Raw genomic sequence first — 21,581 nt, forward strand, 5'->3', positions numbered from 1 at the left:
ACCTTAGTCTGGAAATGTGACCTAGATTTCTGTGTCAAATTATTTTCAATTTTATTTTTTTCACAAATTAAAACTAAACTGAAGCAAACATAATTTTATTGTAGTAAATTAATCTTTTTTCTTCATCTCTCTTGTACAATGTGATGTGAATTTTGGCATATGGTGATATATTAGAAAGTTTTGTGGAAAGGAGTTTTATACAGTTTTTGTCAGAATCAGTCCCCAAACAGAAAATTTTCTGGTATGAGCCTCTTCTGTGAAACGGTGGGTTATAATTTTCCTGGGGAAAAGACATCACACATGTGGTCCACTGTTAATAGGGCATGATTCACACTCATTAATGGAAATCATCCAAGACCAGTAAAAATCACTTATTAGCGAATTTGCTATAGAAATCTGAAAGAATATATGTCTCAAGCATCTGAACTGATGGTGATTTCTTGTACTCTCCTCAAGACTTTTCCTTGTGACTTAGATACTCTGAAGGTTGAATCCTTCTTATTGTTTTAAGATTTCCTTACATTGTCAATTTTAAGAAAGTTTTTTCACACTTAGTCTTAAGACTTAGGACTATCATCTAAGAGAAGCAGCATATATAATTGGAGGTGAAAGTTATACTGAAAGCATTGCAAACATTCAGGAAATACTTTGTTACTGAGCCTCTAGACTGTATTAGTAGGTGATGGGGGGCACAATTAAGGTTATGCTATATTCCTAATACTTAAAAAACAATAATTCATTCAGAAATAGAACTATAAAAGGCAAATACAATAGGGTGGGACAGAAGAGGAGTGAAAAAAGGAGGGTCCTAGGATAGAAAATTAACTTTACTGAATTTAAATTGTGACACAGTGTTTATAAATGGTGGGGCTTGGGGGTTGTCTGTGTGACTCTTTGAGTTTCTGCACAGAAAGACAATTTTTAGCTAATGAAAAGCAGACACGTATGACGCCTTGGTTCCTAGGAAGATGCACTGAAGCTCTGTTCCAATGGAAAAAGAGTGACAATCCCCAATGTTGCTCTGTAATTCTCTATAATGACAACATGATCAGAAGTAGTCTTGTCAAGGAACTGAGAGCAAACAAATCATAGTGAGAAACCTGAAGATGTCTCTCATGTCAGAGCTGGAGCACATGTCTCTGGTGCTCAGGATAGCTAGTGCTATAGGGTATGTAGTTAAGTACTTAAATAGTCATGCTAATTGGACTGTTCATTTAAGTGAGCCATTTGTTACCTTTGGTTGGAAGTCCCAGGAATGTACATATATATGAAAAATAAGACTGTGTATTGTCAAATGCTAAATTGTATAGATACAGGTATGGGTTTAATGAAATGACCAGCTGGCATTCTGACTTTCCATTATCTGTGTAGACAATAAATACACTTGTGAATCTCTCATCCCTTTAGCTCATATACATCTTTACAAAAACTTGAGGTTTTCCATTCAGATATGAGCAAGAATCATGGCATTAATCTTTTCCCATACTATTTTTGGAATAAGAGTGTTACAAAACTTGTGGTAGCGGTAAGTTCTAAGGAAGTAAGAATCAGGCCAGCGCTGCGGTTCCCTAGGCTAATCCTCCACCTGCAGCGCTGGCACTCCAGGTTCTAGTCCCAGTTGGGGCATCGGATTCTGTCCCAGTTGCTCCTCTTCTAGTCTAGCTCTCTGTGGCCCAGGAAGGCAGTGGAGGATGGCCCAAGTGCTTGGGCCCTGCACCTGCATGGCTAGACCAGGAGGAAGCACCTGGCTCCTGGCTTCGGATCAGCATAGCTCCGGCCGTAGTGGCCATTTGGGGGGTGAACCAACAGAAGGAAGACCTTTCTCTCTGTCTCTTTCTCTCACTGTCTATAAGTCTCTCACTGTCTCTTTCTCTCACTGTCTAACTCTGCCTGGCAGAAAAAAAAAAAAAAAAGGAAGTAAGAATCAGAAGGTGATTATTTAATCTTACTTTTTCTTGTTACTCATTTCTAAAGGAACATAACTTTCATTAAGATAATAAAAACCACATCATAATTTTTTTCTGAGTTAAAAGTAGGGAAATGTATTTTTGAAATAATTATGGATGTGCCATTTTCATATAACACTAAACTTTAAACCTTAAAGAAGGAAGGAACGTCATCATCCTTATTAAAGTCTCATCCTTGTAGTCCTTTGCAATCTTTATTTAATAATCTGGAGAGTGAGATCTGTGACGTGGATACTGTGCTATGCATTGACTTGGGAATGCATTACAGAAACAAAGGTGTTTCAATGCCCATGAGTAGATAGCCTTTCTCTAGCACACATCTTAGCTTTTAGCTTCAGATTTCCAAAGGGAAACCATATTTGGAAAGCTGGTGACCCATTTACTTTTATATATTGGTATATAAGTCCCCAAAGAACTGTTATGTTTAACTGTTATTGCAGATTGTATTTTACAGTTGCCCAAGGTTGTGTTAAAGAGGGTGTTTTGCTCTTTGACTTAAGCATGTTCTCTAAAATATGTTATTTTACTGATTCACAAATGCCTCCCAAACTGAGAGTTTTACTATCCATGTCACCAATAAACTATATGCCTTATCAGACTTCACTATAAGTTCAAGTCCTGGACCTGAGATCCGGCTAAAAGTAAGGCAAAAGAAATATCTGTTAAGTGACTATGTTTTTTTAACCTTGAATTGTATGTTATTATGTGGATACCTACTCCCTTTTATTTGACGAGCTCCCGTAGATTGTCGAAACAACAAACTCAGTTTTTGTGAAGTTAAAAAGTATAAAGATTTAGCTCTTTCCCTTGTAAGTATGGATCAGGGAGACAAAGTAATTCACTTTCCATATTTCATGCTCTCTTTGTCTGATAAAGGGAATATGGCCCTGCATAATTTTTTATTATATATTCTTCTTTAATATTTTCAACATCTTTGATAAGTTAAAGGCCATGCTTTTAGTGAAGTTAAAAGCCATGCTTTTAGTGACAACATTAAGACTATTTCACATTAAAGTTGGCTAGGTATAATGGACCAAATACAATTTTGCATTGCATTGCAAAGTATTGGATGCACCACATGATGAATAAAGCAAACAAAAAAGCATAATTTAAGTATATGTATTTTTTTCTGTAAAATAATACAATAATGAAATTGATTTCTCAACCTCAAAAAATATAAATTTGAGAGGTAGAAAGAGAGAGCTCTCATCTTCTGGTTTACTTTTTAAATGCCTGCAATGGCAGGGACTGTGCAAGACCAAAGCCAAGAGAAAATAACTCAATCCAAATCTCCCACATGAATGACAAGAATGCAACTACTTCAGCCATCACTGCTGTCCCCAGCATATGCATTAGCTTGAAGTTGGAATCAGGAACCAATGTTGGGAATTAAACCTAGGTCTGTTCTGTGGAGTGCAAGGATACTAACTGGTACCTTAACTGCTAACCCAAATGTCTGTCTCAATAAATGAAATTTAAACTTACAAAAGATGACATTTCAGAATAGTGTGAGGACAGACATGTCATATTATTGATCATAGGTATCCATTTTAGCTCTATATTCATAATACAACTGTGAAAGCTCAGAACCTTTTAACTTGTGGACTCCCAAAGAGTCAGTATATTTCCTGATCTTATGGATACTATCAGGACTCTTTTGTTACTTCCAACACCCTAATGTGCAAATTTGTATCTATCTTATCATTGTTCTGACAATTTTCTGCATGATCTGTGTCTCATACATTCAATCTAGTTTACAAATATCACTATTAAAATATTTACATAATCATTCCCTGACAATCGACCCAAATGAATTTTTTCCCCAATTTGTTCATATTATGGTACATGTTGAAAATGATCCTGTTATAATGTGACAGGTAAGTAAAAGAAGTCTTGGTTTATCTATATAGGATTCATGTAGAAAGGAATTATTTTATAATACATAATTAATAAAAATATACAGAATATTGGAAAAAATAAATTTTGAATTTTTATAAAATTTCCAATATTTTAGATAAAAACTTGAACTGGCCTCTGAGAACAGTATTTTTTTTTCAAAATTTAGTATGAATTAAAACTTTTCTTTGACCAAAATTTTCATGGTGTCTCCTCCAGTTGTTTTGAGTATCTTCAGAAGGAAATTTTACTCATATGAATTAAGTGATAGCCAGTGGCAAAGACAATTTTTACTTATTTCAACTGAAAAAAAATCAATAACATTTAACAAGATTTTAGAATAATTAGTCTCTAAATTATATTAAATATGAAATAATTCTTTTAAAACTATAAGCAATTCTCTTTGTGCTATTTAAAAATGAAATGTGGAAATTTCTTATGGTATCAGAAATGAATTTAGATTCAAACACTTTTATATCATATTTTCAAGATATTGGTAGAAATGTTTCCTATTAATTTTAATAATTATTTTGTTTTGATTCAAATAAAATGATAAATTAACTAAGTTCAGTGAGCATTGCAACCATACTCTTCCAGAGTTAAATTTTTCATAAAATAGAAAAACTACCAATCCATAGTAATATAGTTCATGTAATTTTGCATATTTAAAATATATTCATCAAGGTATTCAAATATTTCATTTAACTGTTTTGGAGAATCAGTGTTCTTCAATAGCCTATGAAATGATAATTACCCACAATAATTTTCATAACTTAAGAATTTCTATTAGCTCATAAACTTCTTAAAAACCCTTGTATTTATTCATTTGAGAGGCAGAGAGACTGAGACAGAGTCCATAGGAGATCTTCCATCTGCTTCTTCATTGCCCATGGAAGCCAGGAACTCAGTTAAGGTCTATAAAGGTGGCAGGATCCAAGTACTTGAACAATCAGCACTGCCTCCCAGGGCGTGCATTGGCAGGAAGTTGGAGTTGGAAACAGAGCCATCTGGGACTGAAACCCAGGCACTATGATAGAGGGTGTGGGCATCGTCACACCAAACATCCTCTTGACATTAGCTCGTAAGAATTTGACAAACTTTTTTTCACAAAACGAAAACACTTCACGTTAAATAAAATATCCCCATCCTAATTCTGTGCAGAGTTAAAAAAATTAGGAACCTAAAGATTTTAGAATTACCATCTTTTAATATTAATTATGATAGAATGAATTTATAGGCACAACTATGACACATAAGTTCTCTGTGAATTAAAAATGTATTATTTAAGCTTATTTTTTTAAAGATTTATTTTATTTATTTATTTGAAAGTCAGAGTTACACAGAGAGGAGAGGCAAAGAGAGAGAGAGAGAGGTCTTCCATCTGATGGTTTACTCATCAATTGGCCACAACAGCTGGAGCTGTGCTGATCCGAAGCCAGGAGCCAGGAGCTTCCTCCGGGTCTCCCATGCAGGTGCAGGGGCCCAAGGACTTGGGCCATCTTGTACTGCTTTCCAGGCCATAGCAGAGAACTGGATCGGAAGTGGAACAGCTGGGCCTCAAACTGGCACCCATGTGGGATGCCAGCACTTCAGGCCAGGGCGTTAACCCACTGAGCCACAGCACCAGCCCCTATTTAAACTTCTGACTTTCCAGAATAAATATTAGTTAATACATCCAATTTAATTTGTCTTAACTGTCAAGACACTTTTGTGAATTAATTGCTATTGCTATCAACTATGGTAGGAAGAGATGTAAACAAGAAGTGTCTCAGATCAGCATATTATTGTTTTACTAATTTAACTGATGCTTACTGATAACTTATATTGCTAATATTATTTCATTTAATCATCATCACAACCTGTGATAGTGAGCATACTACTGCCTCCTCTTTAAACCTTAGAGTACTAAGATTCTGAAGCATTGAGAGTTTGCTGTAGATCATGCAATAAATAAACAGCAGAGCCCATGTCTTTACTTGGCAATCTTGAGTTGTGGATTCAGTGAATAGGGTCTTTCTGATGACACTTGACTTTTTATAACCTTGCCTATACACACACGCACATATACACCATATATAGTTATATGATTTTTCCTGGGGCCAGCATTGTGGCACAGTGTTAAACTGCCGTCTGCACTGCTAACATCCATACAGGAGCTGGTTCTAGCTCCTGTTGCTTCCACTTATAGCCGGCTCTCTGCTAATACACCTGGGAAAGCAGAGGAAGATGGCACAAATACATGGGGCCCTGTACCTACATGAGAGACCTGGATGCAGTTCCCGGATCCTGGCTTTAGCTCAACTCAACTCCAGCTGTTGTGAACCGGCAGATGCAAGGTCTCTCTCCCTCTTTTTCTCCCTCTCTCTCTCTAAATCTTGCTTTCAAGTAATTAAATAAATCTTTTAAAAATATTTCTTCTTGAATAATATTTCCTTGAATAATTAGTTTTATCCCATTAAGGACAAAAACTGAGCAATTTATATTCATGGTTTCTAATTAGTGTCATTTTTTTTTTGAAAAATCTTTTGAACCAGTATTGTCTTTACACTGTTGGACACATCAGCAATGTATTTTTCAAAAATAGTGTCTTTGTCTTTGACTTCATTGGTCCTGAACGCTAGCCTGCAACATTAGGTTATGCATTGTGTACTATAAACCACTCAGTAAGGTGTGAAGCATTTTCGATTTTGTAATTACTTGTGTGATCATGTGACTAGCTACTTTAGTATGATGTCATACTGCTGGAACTAATCTCATGAGAATAATTTATTTTGCAATTGTAGTCACTTAAAAAGAGTGAAAACTGCTTTCCTGCCTTTTATAAATATTTTGTTTAGTAAAGCATTTAGTTAATGTAGCAAAATCAATTTTAAAAATATTTCCCCCCCCAAAATAAGCTCATGCTAAGGTACTGATTTATATGAGACATGAATGCAAATGTAAGATAATCTTCATTATAGAACAGCTCTTTAAAAGTTCATGGAATTTGCATGCTATGAAAAATCTGCACAAACTTCTAAACTTTTTGCACAGAAATAATCTTATCACTTAATTCCATTTACTCTCAAATTTTACAAAGTGATTTCATATTACCTAGTCAATCAATAACTGAACTTTTTGAGACTATTCTTATATTCTGGATGACCTCAGTTTCAATCATGTAGTTGCCTATCTTGATATAAAATAAGATTTGTAATAATATCTTTTTAAAAATATATGCTTAAGGGAGGTTTTTACCTTTATGGCTTCAAAAAATTATTTTGAACAATGTATGAGTCAGACATCTCTGGTGTCCCACATCACATCCCCAAAAGACAATTGTGATTTCAGCCTAAGTCTTCATGATATCACAAGAAATTAATACCTTCCGGAGGCTGCCTGCCACCAGTGGGGATTATGGAAGGGTTGACCCAGTCACCATGCTTTAAACAAGCCAAGCTCAGAAACCTCTTGAACTGCTAAGGAGATCCCAAAAGAATCATACCTTTGCAGCCCACGGGACATTTGGAACAACACAATTTCATACTAGCTTGTATTTTCCCCAGTTTTCCTCTCTACCCTCTCTCATACTTTCCACCTGAAGTCACCAGCTTATTAAATTATACGCATTAAAGTCTTTGTTTCACTTACTGCTTTTTAGTTATATCAGAGGAATGCAATATACGATAGATCATTTTATGAATGTTTTAAGCTATTTTGTAACAACAGATTTAAAGCATTAAGCATGAAGTAAACAAACATAAAATTAAAAGACTTTACAATTAAAATTTTGGGAATATAGAAATTAAATACAGTTTCTAAGGGGCTTTAACCTGCTGTGCCACAGAGCTGGCCTCCTTCATAGACATTTTAGAAATGGCCAACTACACCTAATTATTGGTCTCTAATTGGAACTGTATTGACACCATAGACCAATAGGTAAAACTTGCAATCCTATCATATGCATTTTTTAATCCGTGAAAAAAATATATATATACACACATTGGTTAATTTAGGCCTTCTTTAATATATTTATTTAGTTTTATGTAGTGTTAAATTGCTTTGTTAGATTTATTCTTAAATATATTGTGGTGCTTTGGTAAATAAATCACTTTTTTTTTTTTAATTTATTTGACAAGTAGAGTTATAGACAGTGAGAGAGAGAGACAGAGAGAAAGGTCTTCCTTCTGTGGCTCACTTCCCAAATGGCCACTATGGCTGGCGCTGAGCTGATCTGAAGCCAGGAACCAGGTAGTTCCTCCTGGTCTTCCATGCCGGTGCAGGGGCCCAAGTACCTGGGCCATCCTCCACTGCCTTCCCTGGCCACAGCAGAGAGCTGGACTAGAAAAGGAGCAACTGGGACTAGAACCCAGTGCCCATATGGGATGCTGGCACCACAAGCAGAGGATTAACCAAGTGAGCCACGGTGCTAGTGCCAAATCATATATGTTTAATTACTTCTTTTAAAATTGGAAGACGTAATTTTAATTATATACATGTTTATGCTCAAATATAAAAATGCAATTGAAATTTAGTTTTTGGACTGTGAATGCTCTTTTTAAACTCCATTATTACTTCTAGTAAGTTGATTATACATTTTGGAGATTTTTCCACATAGAAAAATATATGATTTTCAAATATGAAATAATTTTAGAAAGGACATAATTCCATTATTTCATTCCATAAAAAAGGGCATACAATTACATGCCTTTAAGCATGTTAAGTATTTTTCTTGTTTTCTAAGCTAGAAAGGAAACTTATTGAAGCTAGATGCCATATCTTCAGTATGCCATCTGAAGATAGCATCAGGCATGTCTTGGAGCACCTTATTTTATTTTTGGTAATACCCCTCACTTCTTTTCTCTTGATGACATGTTAAACCAAGAACATGCAGGTTTATTAAAACAATCTTAAACTTTATTCATTTAAAAAAAACCTCATAATTAAAAAAAGAAACTAACATGAAGGATGGCAATGATCAGGAAATCTCCTGTTTAAATATCCATATTAAGACCAAGAACCTGGCCGACACTATGGCTCACTTGGCTAATCCTCCGCCTGAGGCGCCAGCAACCCGGGTTCTAGTCCCTATTGGGGCACCAGGTACTAGTCCCGGTTGCTCCTCTTCCAGTCCAGCTCTCTGCTGTGGCCCGGGAAGGCAGTGGAGGATGGCCCAAGTACTTGGGTCCCTGCACCCACATGGGAGACCAGGAGGAAGCACCCGGCTCCTGGCTTCAGATCGGCGCAGCGCTGGCCATTGGAGGGTGAACCAATGGAAAAGGAAGACCTTTCTCTGTGTGTCTCTCTCTCACTGTCTATAACTCTACCTGTCAAATAAATTAAAAAAAAAAAAAAAGACCAAGAACCTCAGTCATTTGTCACATTAATTAATTAATTAACAAAAGAAGACAAAGTAAGTGAAAGATCTATTTGGTGAAAAACACTCCGATACATGTTTATAGTCTATATTAATTAATTTATTTATTTGGCAGACAGAGTGGACAGTGAGAGAGAGAGACAGAGAAAGGAAGGTCTTCCTTTTCCATTGGTTCACCCTCCAATGGCCGCTGTGGCCGGCGCGCTGCGGCCGGCGCACCACGCTGATCAGAAGCCAGGAGCCAGGTGCTTCTCCTGGTCTCCCATGGGGTGCAGGGCCCAAGGACCTGGGCCATCCTCCACTGCCTTCCCGGGCCACAGCAGAGAGCTGGCCTGGAAGAGGAGCAACCGGGACAGAATCCGGCGCCCCGACCGGGACTAGAACCCGGGGTGCCGGCGCTGCAGGCAGAGGATTAGCCTATTGAGCTGCAGCACTGGCCCATAGTCTTAAAAGAAGTAGTTTCATGCACAAAAGAAATCTATCCAAGAAATTATGAGTATTCATTCAGAAATAGTCTTTCCAGTTACTTTCAAATTATATTGTTATCTACATGCAAAGAAATACTATAAAAGAGAAGAAAAATTCCTTTAATTAATATTGAATTTGAGTACTTTTCATTTCTTGACCTGAAATCATTGATTCTTTCTCTCATTATCATATTTAAGTACAAACTTGATTGCTTAAGAGCTCAACATTTCAATACTCCCAATTTGAAGGCTTAATATTTTACTTTCTTCACTTCACTCTCTTAAATTACTTCTCTGGAGATCAGATAAAACTTGACTCTATTTCTAATCATCCAAAGAAAATGAGGCTACAGTAGCTATCACTAATATCTCAACCAGCGTTCATACTGATGATTAGTATTTTCAGCCATGGTCAGCATCTAAAGAATTGTTAAAAATTAAGATCAATTAGAAATTTAAGTAACTAGCTGGATTGTGGTAGGCTAAAGATCAACCCCAACTCACAAAATAACAATAACAATATGATCAGCTTTTTCCCAATGTTTTAGGATTTTCAAAGTTATACTGTGTCAATTTATAAATTTTGATTTTGATTTTTTCTTAACTTACAATTGCGGCTTCATTTGGTTATGTTATACTTCCTGAATCATCTAGTCTTATCATTTTGGAAATACTCAGCTTAGTGTTTTATACCTTTGAAAATGTAAATACACCTTTTAAAAGTTTTTAAAATTTATTTTCATCTATTTGAAAGGCAGAGCAACAGGGAAAGAGAAAGAACGAGCAACAGAGAGAAATCTTCCATTCACTGGGTCACTCTCCAAATGCTTGCAACAGTCACGCCTGGGTCAGGCCAAAGTCAGGATTCTAAAATCCCCTTCGAGGTTTCCTATGTAGTAGGCAGGAACCCAATTCCTGGGCCATCATCAACTGCCTCCCAGGATGTATTACCAGGAAGCTGTATGGGAAGCAGAATAGCCAGGACTTGAACCAGCATTCCAATATTAAATGAGAACATCTCAAGAAGGGGTTTTAACCCACAGTGCCGTAACACCAGTCCCTGAAAATAAAGTTTTTCTTATGATATAAACTATGATTGAGATTGAAGGATCAATTAAAGTTTAATACTTTAATACCAACAAAATCCTAAAAAGAAGTCCTACTGAGTGTGCAATGTGATATTGTTATTGATTTGGTGTAATGTGCATTTTCTGAGATTTCACGGTATGCCTGAGAACACATGTTATTTTCTACAAATTATCACCCTCAATGAAAATACTTAATCATGTTTATTTTAATTTTTATTTAGAAAGTGTCTATATATATATATATATATATATATATATGTGAAGCAGGAAAGTGTTTATTAAGGGAGTTGAAACATAATGAGGAACAAGCTCTTAAGTGGACTATTGTTAGGCTTGAAAATTTAGTCTGTATTCTGGAAGTGAAGCTTTGCATTGCTTCACTCTGGAATAAATTTTTAAAAATTAAACCTATAAACAAGGTCCAAACCAACATTTAAAAACAGTTTGGAGCAATTTGGAAACTTTACTTTTATTTTTAAAAGGATTTATTTGTTATACGAAAGGCAGAATTACAGAGAGAGAGAGAAAGAGAGTAAGCTCTCCCATCTGCTGTTTCACTCCCCAAATGGCCACAATGGCTGGAGCTGGGCCAGCCTGAAGCAAGGAGCCAGAAGCTTCTTCCAGTTCTCCCAGCTGGCTGCAGGGGCCCAAAGACTTGGGCCATCCTCTGCTGCCTTCCCCACTGTATTAGCAGAGAGCTTGATCAGAAGTGGAACATCTAATACACAAACCAGTGCCCACATGAGATGCCAGCACCAAGCCACTATGCCACAGCACCGGCCTGGAAACTTTACTTTTAAAATCTCATTTATAAATTTGAAAGTTCAAATGTAAGCAGATGGGTCAGTATTGTGGTGCAGATGGTTAGGGCACCACTTTGGACTTAAGATGTCTGCATCTCATATCAGAGTACCTAGAATTGCAGATTCTTGCCTCTGCTTCTGATCTACTTTCTTGCTAAAGTACCTGGTAGGCAGCAGATAACGGCCCAAGTGCTTGAATTCTTGCTACCCAAGTAGGAGAATTAGGTGAAGTTCCTTGCTCCTGGCTTTAGCCTGGCCTAGTTCCATCTCCTGTAGGCATTTGAGGAGTGAACCAGTGAATGGAAGATATCTCATTCTTATTCTCTCTCTCTTTCTCTCTGTCTCCCTGACGTTCCCTGTCTTTCTGTCACTTTTCCTTTCAAATAAATAAATCTTTAAAAAATGCAAACAAGAAGAAATACCTAGAAACTTCCAATTACAAAAACACAATTTTTAAAAATTTTTAAAAGAGAGATTATGGTGACACTGGGGAGAACAGTTTTAGTGAAAGCACCTTAATGGAAACCAGATTAGCAGTAACGTAAGATGTCATACATACATGGAAGGAATTCAAGAAATATTGCCAAAAATACAAATATGCTTTGATTCTATGTTTCTGATCTAAACAAGTCACTCTATGCCCAAAGGCCTATCCTTTAATTATTCCACATTAAACTGAATTCAAATCAGAATCATCCCACAGGTAAAGAGGGAAGAGACATGAGCAGGGTGGACAAAAATCACATCTACTTGGCCGGCGCCCCGGCTCACTAGGCTGATCCTCCGCCTGCAGTGCCAGCATCCTGGGTTGTAGTCCTTGTTGGGGCGCCGGATTCTGTCCCGGTTGCTCCTCTTCCAGTCCAGCTCTCTGCTGTGGCCCCGGAGGACAGTGGAGGATGGCCCAAGTGCTCGAGCCCTGTACCCGCATGGGAGACCAGGAGGAAGCACCTGGCTCCTGGCTTCGGATCCGAACAGCACGCAGGCCACAATGCACCAGCCGTAGCAGCATTTAGGGGGTAAACCAACAGAAGGAAGACTTTTCTCTCTGTCTCTCTCTCTCTCACTGTCTAACTCTGCCTGTCAAAAAAAAAAAAAATTCACATTTACTTTAGCTTCATTGCTACAAAGCCATGTAGTTTCAACTCTGTTTCCAGTATTCCCATAAAATTTATCCTTCCCCAACTTATCCCCCATCTGCTGTAAGAGGTATCTGATCATAGCATTCCTCTCTGATGAATTCTTCACAGGCTCCTCAGCTTTTTCAATAAATAAATCTAACCCCTGAAAAAAAAAAAAAAAAACAAAATCCTCCCAAACTTTATTGTACTTGTTTCTCAAAATTTATGCTATTTGTATGAGTCTTATGAAGGAGGACAAGGAAGGAACATACAGGATGGAGGTGGGAGAAAAGACTGACCTAGGCATAAAATTTCCATAATGCACCTTGGGGAAGAACTGTGGAGAGATATGGTGACTAAAGGGAGGTCTATACAAAAGTAATCCTCATTAGATCTGTAATTTGAGCAAGCAATAGTTCAATACAAAAATTAAGACAGAGACAATGATAGGGAACCCTTTGTTGAAAGTCCCATGGAACTTGCTAGGGTAGTAGAGGAGTTTACAAGTGTATCCACCTTTATTCAGACCTATCATTTACCCTCTTGCCAGATGAAGGAAAGGTTAGAGATCAACATGCCACGCATAGAGCAGTGGTGATTATGCAGGAAGACACCCAGATCAGAGAAACAGATTAAAGTGTTAGGGTACTAGTCACAAATGAGAGGACGGGAGGAAAGAAAATAATTAAAAGAAGGAAAAATCTAAACTTTAAATCCTAGTGATATGTATTTTTTGTTGTAATTTGCACTAACTTATTCAATATAAAATTAACACACATATATACACATATGCATACTCACATTTAAAAAGGTCCTCAGAGGATTTAGTTGTGATTAATAGATCGGCATCTTAAGAAAGAGGACGGGAGAAAAACAGAAGGGTAAAAAGTTCAAGCTCTTGGAGAATTCCAAGTTCATGGTTCTTATTACGTATTTTATTATGATAATTTTTTCTTTGCGTGTCTGTATTCAGACCCCTCATAACCTCAACAGTTTGAAACAAAAAGAAAAACGAAGTGAGCTATAGTTAGACAGGAACACATCCCCTCCATCTCACATACACACACCAAGTCCAACAATGCTTCATAAAAATAACAGATTCAGATTAAAGCACAATAATTTCTAAGGTCAAAAAGAACAAACTTACTTCATTGTGTTTGTTATTAAATAACTTTGAACCACTTGTGAAAAATCATGGAAACGTTCCAAACCGTGTTTTTCCTATCTTTGTGGCCTTCTGTTCTGCCTTTGATGTATGATGGGACTTTGGCAAAGTGTTTACTGAAGACACTGACCCCAAGAAAAACAATCTTGTTGTCATAAATGCTACCCTTTTTCAAGAAGATGTATTTTATTTCACATATAATATCTTGAGATATGTATTTATTTTTATCCTTTTGCAGTGTTATTTAAATTCATTTTATCCTCTTATACATTGCTATGAATTATTTCAACTTCTTTTAACAGGGCAATTGGGATTTCTGAATACCATAAACATTACCGTCAGTATTCAGATTAGGAATATGGATTAAAAGTGTAATAATCCACTTTTCTGAGGATTTGAAATGCCTTGGTCGGTCATCCAAAAGGCTCTCTGAAGTTCATAGGGTTATCCTAAGGACTTGTCTGAGTACAGACACTAAGGCACATTCTTCTGTTATTACGAACTGGCCAATAAAAATGTTCTCACATTCATCACGGAAGGAACCCTCTGGGATCTGCTGAAGCATTAAGGATATTTTAAGGATGGATTTTATCATATAGATTCTATCATTCACAGTTGGAACCAACATTCCACAGTGAATTCTTCCATTCACATTTTAACTTGTCTCCCCAAGAAACTTACAATGAGAATCATGCATACACACACACATACAAAAAGTAACAATTCAAAGGGATTGTCTGAATTTTTCCTAAACTTCATGATAATTTTGGTGACAAAAAGTTTAGGGGCCGGCTCTGTGGTGCAGCGGGTTAAAGCCCCGGCCTGAAGCACTGGCATCCCATGTGGGCACCGGTTCTAGACGAGGTTGTTCCTCTTCTGATCCAGCTCTCTGCTATAGCCTGGGATAGCGGTAGAAGATGGCTCAAGTGCTTGGGCCCCTGCACCTGCGTGGGAAACCTGGAAGAAGTTCCTGTCTCCTGGCTGCAGATTGGCAAAGCTCCGGCCATTGAGGCCATCTGGGGAGTGAACCAGCGGATGGAAGACCACGCTCTCTGTCTCTACCTCTCTCTGTAACTCTGTCTTTCAAATAAATAAAATAAATCTTTAAAAATAAAAGCTTGCTATCCTATCTAAAGTAGATACCTGCCAACAAGTATGTATTATATTTCAAGGAAATATAGTTCTAATAAGAAAAGTCTAAATATTAAGTGGACAGGAAAAATACAATGGATCATATGTTTAAAGTCAAAGAATAGGCAACACATCATGTGCTCTTGATATTACCTTGTATTTCTGAACAAAATGAAAATAATTAAAAAATTTATAACAAAAAATGCAAACTGACAAAAAAATGAGAAATTTGTCAAATAAAACAAGTATAATATAAAGTGAAGAGAACCAAAAATTATTCTTTACAAAGACTAGTAAAATTGAAAATTTCTGCTGATAATGATCATAGAAATGAGAAAAGGAGCAAAGGAAACATTTGAATGAAGAGGATAGAACAATGTGATATAACCAGTGAAAGTTGTTAAGAGGATATCAAGGACGAATTTTTGCCAGTAATTTAAAAAATTATGTAGGATGAGCAATCTTGTCTAAAGCCACCAAATTTAAGTTACCATAATAGTTTCAAGAATAATTGGCAGGGCTGGCGTTATGACATAGCAGGTAAAGCTGCCTCCTGCAGTGCCGGCATCCCATATGGGTGCCAGTTCACATTCAGGCTGCTCCATTTCTGATCCAGCTCTCTGTTATGGCCTGGGAAAGCAGTAGAAGATGGATCAAGGCCTTGGACCCCTGCACTCATGTGGGAGACCCAAAAGAAGCTCCTGGCTCCTGGCTTTGGACTGACCCAGATCCAGCCTTTGCGGTCATTTGGAGAGTGAACAGCAGATGGAAAACTTCTCTCTCTCTGCCTCTACTTCTCTGTAATTCTACTTTTCAAATAAATAAATAAATCTTTTTTAAAAAATGGCAAATATGAGAAATCTTATATTCATTAGAAAGTAGATACATAATTTTCTACCAATAAGGAAAAATAAGATAACGCCAAACAAACAAAACAAACAAGCACAAAAGAATGGGTCCATGCATTTAAACAATTTTCTTATTTACTTATTTTTATTTTATCTGAAAGGCAGAGAGACAGAGATAGACAGAAAGATACAGAGAAAGATCTTCTATCTGTTGGTTCACTGTACAAAGGCCCTCAACAGCCAGGGCTGGGCCAAGGCAAAGTCAGGTGCCTGAAACTCTGTCCAGGTCTCCTATTTAGGTGGCAGGGAATCAAGTATTTAAGCCATCATCTGTTGCCTCCCGGGATGTATTTATATATCAGGAAAGTGAAATCAAAAGTAGAGGCAGGACTCAAACGTTGACACTTTGATAAACGATACAAGCATCCAAAGCAGAGACTAAAGAGATTTAATTCACAACCTCACACATTTTTTCAAAAGATTTTTTATTTATTTATTTGAACAACAGAGTTGCAGAGATAGGTAGAGCCAGAGAGAAAGAAAGGTCTTCCATCTGCTGGTTCACTCCCCAGTTGACCACAATAGCCAGAGCTGTGCTGATCTGAAATCAGGAGCCAGGAGCTTATTCTGGGTCTCCCACATGAGTTCCGGGGCACAAGTACTTGGGCCATCTTCTACTGCTCTCCCAGGCCATAGCAGAGAGTGTATCGGAAGAGGAGCAGCCAGGACTTGAACAGCGCCCATATGGGATGCCAGCACTGCAGGCTGGGGCTTTAACCCAATGTACCATAGTGCTGGCCCTAACCTCACACATTTTTAATGGCGTTATCTAAAAAAAAAAATTATGTAGCAAATATTTTGCCTATCCAGAAACTATCCCAAAATGTGAAGAAGACTGCATATTTTGTTTTATCAATGTATTTCATTGAAGTTATGTAACAATTTTAAACTCATAAAGGCAGAGAAAATGTGAAATAGAAGCTAGTCTCTCTTAAGCCATTGATAAAGTAATGCTCATTAAAAGTAAAGTTACAGTGTTCTTAATCATTAAAAACTTAAATTGCAATATAGCATGACAAAATTGAGTTTATTCAAGGAATGGAAGATTAATTTTACACAGAGCAATTTATTAATATATCACTAAATAAACTCATCAAAGAAGAAACATATTATCATTTAAATAGTCATAAAATCTGGTAAAGTTCAAGTTTTTCTCATGTTAAATTTACGATATTTAATAGGAAAAATATAAAAAGAATGGAATCTTATTAATTTTTATAAATGTATTTTATTTATTTGAAAGACAGAGTTTGAGAGAGAGAGAAAGATTCTATCTGCTGGTTTACTCCTCTAATGGCTACAGCAGCCAGGGCTGGGCCAGACTGAAGCCAGGAACCAGGAACCTTTTCCAGGTTTCCCACATGGATACAGATGCCAAAGCACTTGGATCATCTTCTGTTGCTTTCCCTAGAGCATCAGCTGGGAGCTGGATTGGAAGTAGAGCAGCCAGGACTCGAACTAGCATCCATATGGAATACCAGTGTTGCAGGTGGTAGCTTTATTAGCTATGTCACAACTCTGGCCCCAAGAACTGAAACTTTTTAAATCAAAGCATGGTTATCTGCAGCCTAGTGATGGTGGTTATCATAATGATAAAGCTTTGGCAGTATCTTCCTTCAGATCAAAAATAATAAATCAAAATTTGAGCCACTGCTCTTCCATGTTATTCCTGAATACCTAACCAATGCAATAAAACAAGAAATAAAAATCAATGTTATCAAGATTAAAAATAATAGGTTATATTATGTGTCCTAAATAAAAAATAATATAAGTGAAATAGTAGAATGAATAATAGGATTTTTTTTATCTTTTATTTAATGAATATAAATTTCCAAAGTACAGCTTATGGATTACAATGGCTTCCCCCCCATAACTTCCCTCGCACCCACAACCCTCCCCTTTCCCGCTCCCTCTCCCCTTCCATTCACATCAAGATTCATTTCCAATTCTCTTTATATACAAAAAATCAGTTTAGTATATATAAAGATTTCAACAGTTTACCCTCACATAGCAACACAAAGTGAAAAAATACTGTTGGAGTACTAGTTATAGCATTAAATAACAGTGTACAGCACATTAATGGCAGAGATCCTACATGATATTTTTTTTAAAAATTGATTAATTTTCTATGTAATTTCCAATTTAACACCAAGTTTTTTTTTCATTTTCAATTATCTTTATATACAGAAGATCAATTCAGTATATGCTAAGTAAAGATTTCATCAGTTTGCACCCACACAGAAACACAAAGTGTAAAAATACTGTTTCAGTACTAGCTATATCATTACTTCACATTGGACAACCCATTAAGGACAGATCCCACATGGGACGTAAGTACACAGTGACTCCTGATGTTGATTTAACAATTTAACACTCTTGTTTATGGCGTCAGTAATCTCCCTAGGCTCTAGTCATGGGTTGCCGAGGCTATGGAAGCCTTTAGGGTTCGCCGACTTCAATCTTATTCTGACAGGGTCATAGTCAAAGTGGAAGTTCTCTCCTCCCTTCAGAGAAAGGTACCTCCTACCTTGATGACCCCGTTCTTTCCACTGGGATCACACTCGCTGAGATCTTTCATTTAGATCTTCTTCTTCTTCTTCTTTTTTTTTTTTTTTTTCCAGAGTGTCTTGGCTTTCCATGCCTAAAATACTCTCATAGGCTCTTCAGTCAGATCCAAATGCCTTAAGGGCTGATTCTGAGGCCAGAGTGCTATGAATAATAGGATTTAATAAGCTTCCCCAAGTAGAAAAATACAGTTGAATAATATATCTTTAATAGCAAGTTCTTCATCTATTGGAAGATTGTAGTCATAAATATTTCTGCTGTTTCATCTTGTTCTATTTATAAAATGCAATTCCAAATAAATTTCAGCATTTTGCTGCATTTTAAATAGAAAGCACTTGCTAATTCAAAGTGTAATATAGAAATGCATGCATCCAAGAAGAGTAAAATCCTGTTTAAGAGGAACAAGTCAAGGCTGAAGGGTCACATTAAATATCAAGTTAAACATTTATTACAATTTAGACCGTGGTAATGGTACAAGGGAAAAATAGACTATGGAAATGGAATAGAGTCATTCATCAATCTACAAAAATCTGGCAATCTGACATATGAGAGAATTGATATTGAATATCCATTGTGTTATCCTTTATACAGCTGAGATACAAAGACTGTATATCTTTTAGTATTCCTTTTTTCATTGTTTTACTGCCTTTGGATCTGAGATAAAAATCCATTTTAACATTCTAATTTAAAATTGATAAACTGATTTGAAGGGAAAATTAATAAATACAAACACAGGAAAGAGTGTGTAATATGCTGTATTTATTGAACAATTGTTATATGCTAGTATTCCTCTCAATCATATAACCATATGAATTTTAAAACTTCAATGTAATAGCTCATATGACCTGTGTTATAATACACATTATATAAATTGAGGCAGGGCCTGATACTGTGGCGTAGCAGATAAAGCCACCACCTGCAGTGCTGGTATCCCATATGGGCACTGGTTCAAGTCCTGGCTGCTCCACTTCCAATCCATCTCTCTGCTGTGGCCTGAGAAAGCAGCAGAAGATGGCCCAAGCCCTTGGGTCCCTGCGCCCACATGGGAGACCCGGAAGAAGCTCCTGGCTCCTGTCTTTGGATAGGCGCAACTATGGCCATTGCAGCCAACTGGGGAGTGAACCAGCAGATGGAAGACTCTCTCTCTCTGCCTCTACCTCTCCTCTTTCTGTGTAACTCTTTCAAATAAATAAATAAATAAATCTTTAAAAAAATAAATAGAGACAAAACATAGTTTAATATTTTGGTAAAGCTTCTACAAGAATAAGAGACAGCACTGTGATTGGAATGCAGGTATTTAAAAAATGGAAACTACTTTGTCCTAGAGAGTTGACAATTGACAGTCTCATAACATTTATTTTCAGTATTTGGAAAAATTGACCTTTAAAAAATTAAAAGCAATCAACATGAAATTCACATACTATTACATGGATGTGGTGTTCACATTTTACTCAATTCCAAAATGTTTTGTATGGCCAAGTATAGAATAGTGAAATAGAAGCAAATAAGTACAGCTATTACTAAGTCAGCATTAAAACAGATACACAGGGTTTATTATCCTAATATTATGCTTATATTACAATGCTATGTGGAAAAATCAGAATACAGAAACAAAATAGTGCATTGTGTCACACGCCATATATGCACAGGTTAGGGAAGAGGAAGTTTTAGCTTACTGGTGGCATATAAAAATATTTATTTCATTTATCTGTATTCTCTATATATTTAGCCATAGTTTTGTTATCACTTGTGTTACAGGAAAATACTAAATAGCCTTTTTCTACATATTGCTTTTTATAGGGTCCCTAGAGACAGCACAACACAGGGGAAGCCTTTCTGGACCTGTGAATTTGCTCAGCAGTTTACCAGCTTTATCGGCTGGGGTAATCTACTCATTCTCATTTTAGCACAGAGAAAACTGAGGTTCAGAGAAGTGATGGTGCACTGATATGTTCTGCGGATAAAATTAGATAATGGCGCAGAAAGGGCTTTAAAATCCCTAACGGCCTGCAGAGAGAAGATGCTCCTGCATTCTGGTAAATCGTGAAACATGCAGTCGGACGAAATGCTTGTAATCTAATGGCTCAAGAAAATCAATAATGTGTTATTTTAAGATCTATCCTTGACTTATCTTCTACTCAAAGAGCAACTTTAGGAAGGAAAGTTAAGCTTCCTGTCCTTGACTTTCTCCAGTTGAGTAACATGCACAAGGCTCTTGATTGTTTGAAAGATGATTGATTCAGAGTATTATTCTTATCATAGAGTCACATATCCCAGCCCACGAGGTTTTAGAAGATGACATACCCGCTTTTTCTAAAGGTCACAACTCTAGTGATAGAAAGCAATGGGCCAAACTCCTTTCTTTGTTCATTGAGGCAGATTCCATTTTGACAGTATTTAATATGACTCTGCAATGCATGTAGGGGGTTTGGTTGGGTGTTAATACAATTGAACGCTTTTATTCACTTTAACTGGTAGATGTTAGCAGCATGAAGGTTAAGTATAGAAAAAGAAAAGCTGCGTAAAAAAAACTTAAGTCCAGACGAAGACATAAGTAAGAGGAAAAAGTAGGGGAAGAAGAAAAAGGGAGATTCATGAGATCTGATGGGCCAGAGTTAGAGTGGAGGAAGCGGTTCATTTACAGAAAGCAATGCCAATGATCAGAACTGACGCTTTTAGTTCTTTTTTACCAGTGATCTTCTATTGTGATCAGACCACATGAGAGCATTTGTTGGCAAGTACCAATTCCTATTAATTTTTTTTTTTGCTATAAGCAGATCACTAGTGCAAGGTTATTTGTATTTCATGTCTAATTATTACAATTCTCTTAATATATCAAAACTACAGCCGTCATTTGAATCTACCGTGGTGATTATTGCTTACATTACTTAGGATCTACTTTGTTCATAGTTTTTGCCCTACTGTCTCTGTTACCATTACTATAAAGCATGGAAAATTTGCAATAGATATATTGTTTATTAAAACATTAGTCTGAAAGATCAAGATATGGTCTGTTATAGAATGGAATTTTAACAACCTTTGAATGCCATAAAAGTATTCTTTTCTTTTTCAGTGAATGTGTACATTTTATTGCTTTTACTGGTAAGGGGAAAAAAA

The sequence above is a fragment of the Lepus europaeus genome, chromosome 22 (assembly GCF_033115175.1).
Source record: "Lepus europaeus isolate LE1 chromosome 22, mLepTim1.pri, whole genome shotgun sequence".
Lineage (NCBI taxonomy): Eukaryota > Metazoa > Chordata > Mammalia > Lagomorpha > Leporidae > Lepus > Lepus europaeus.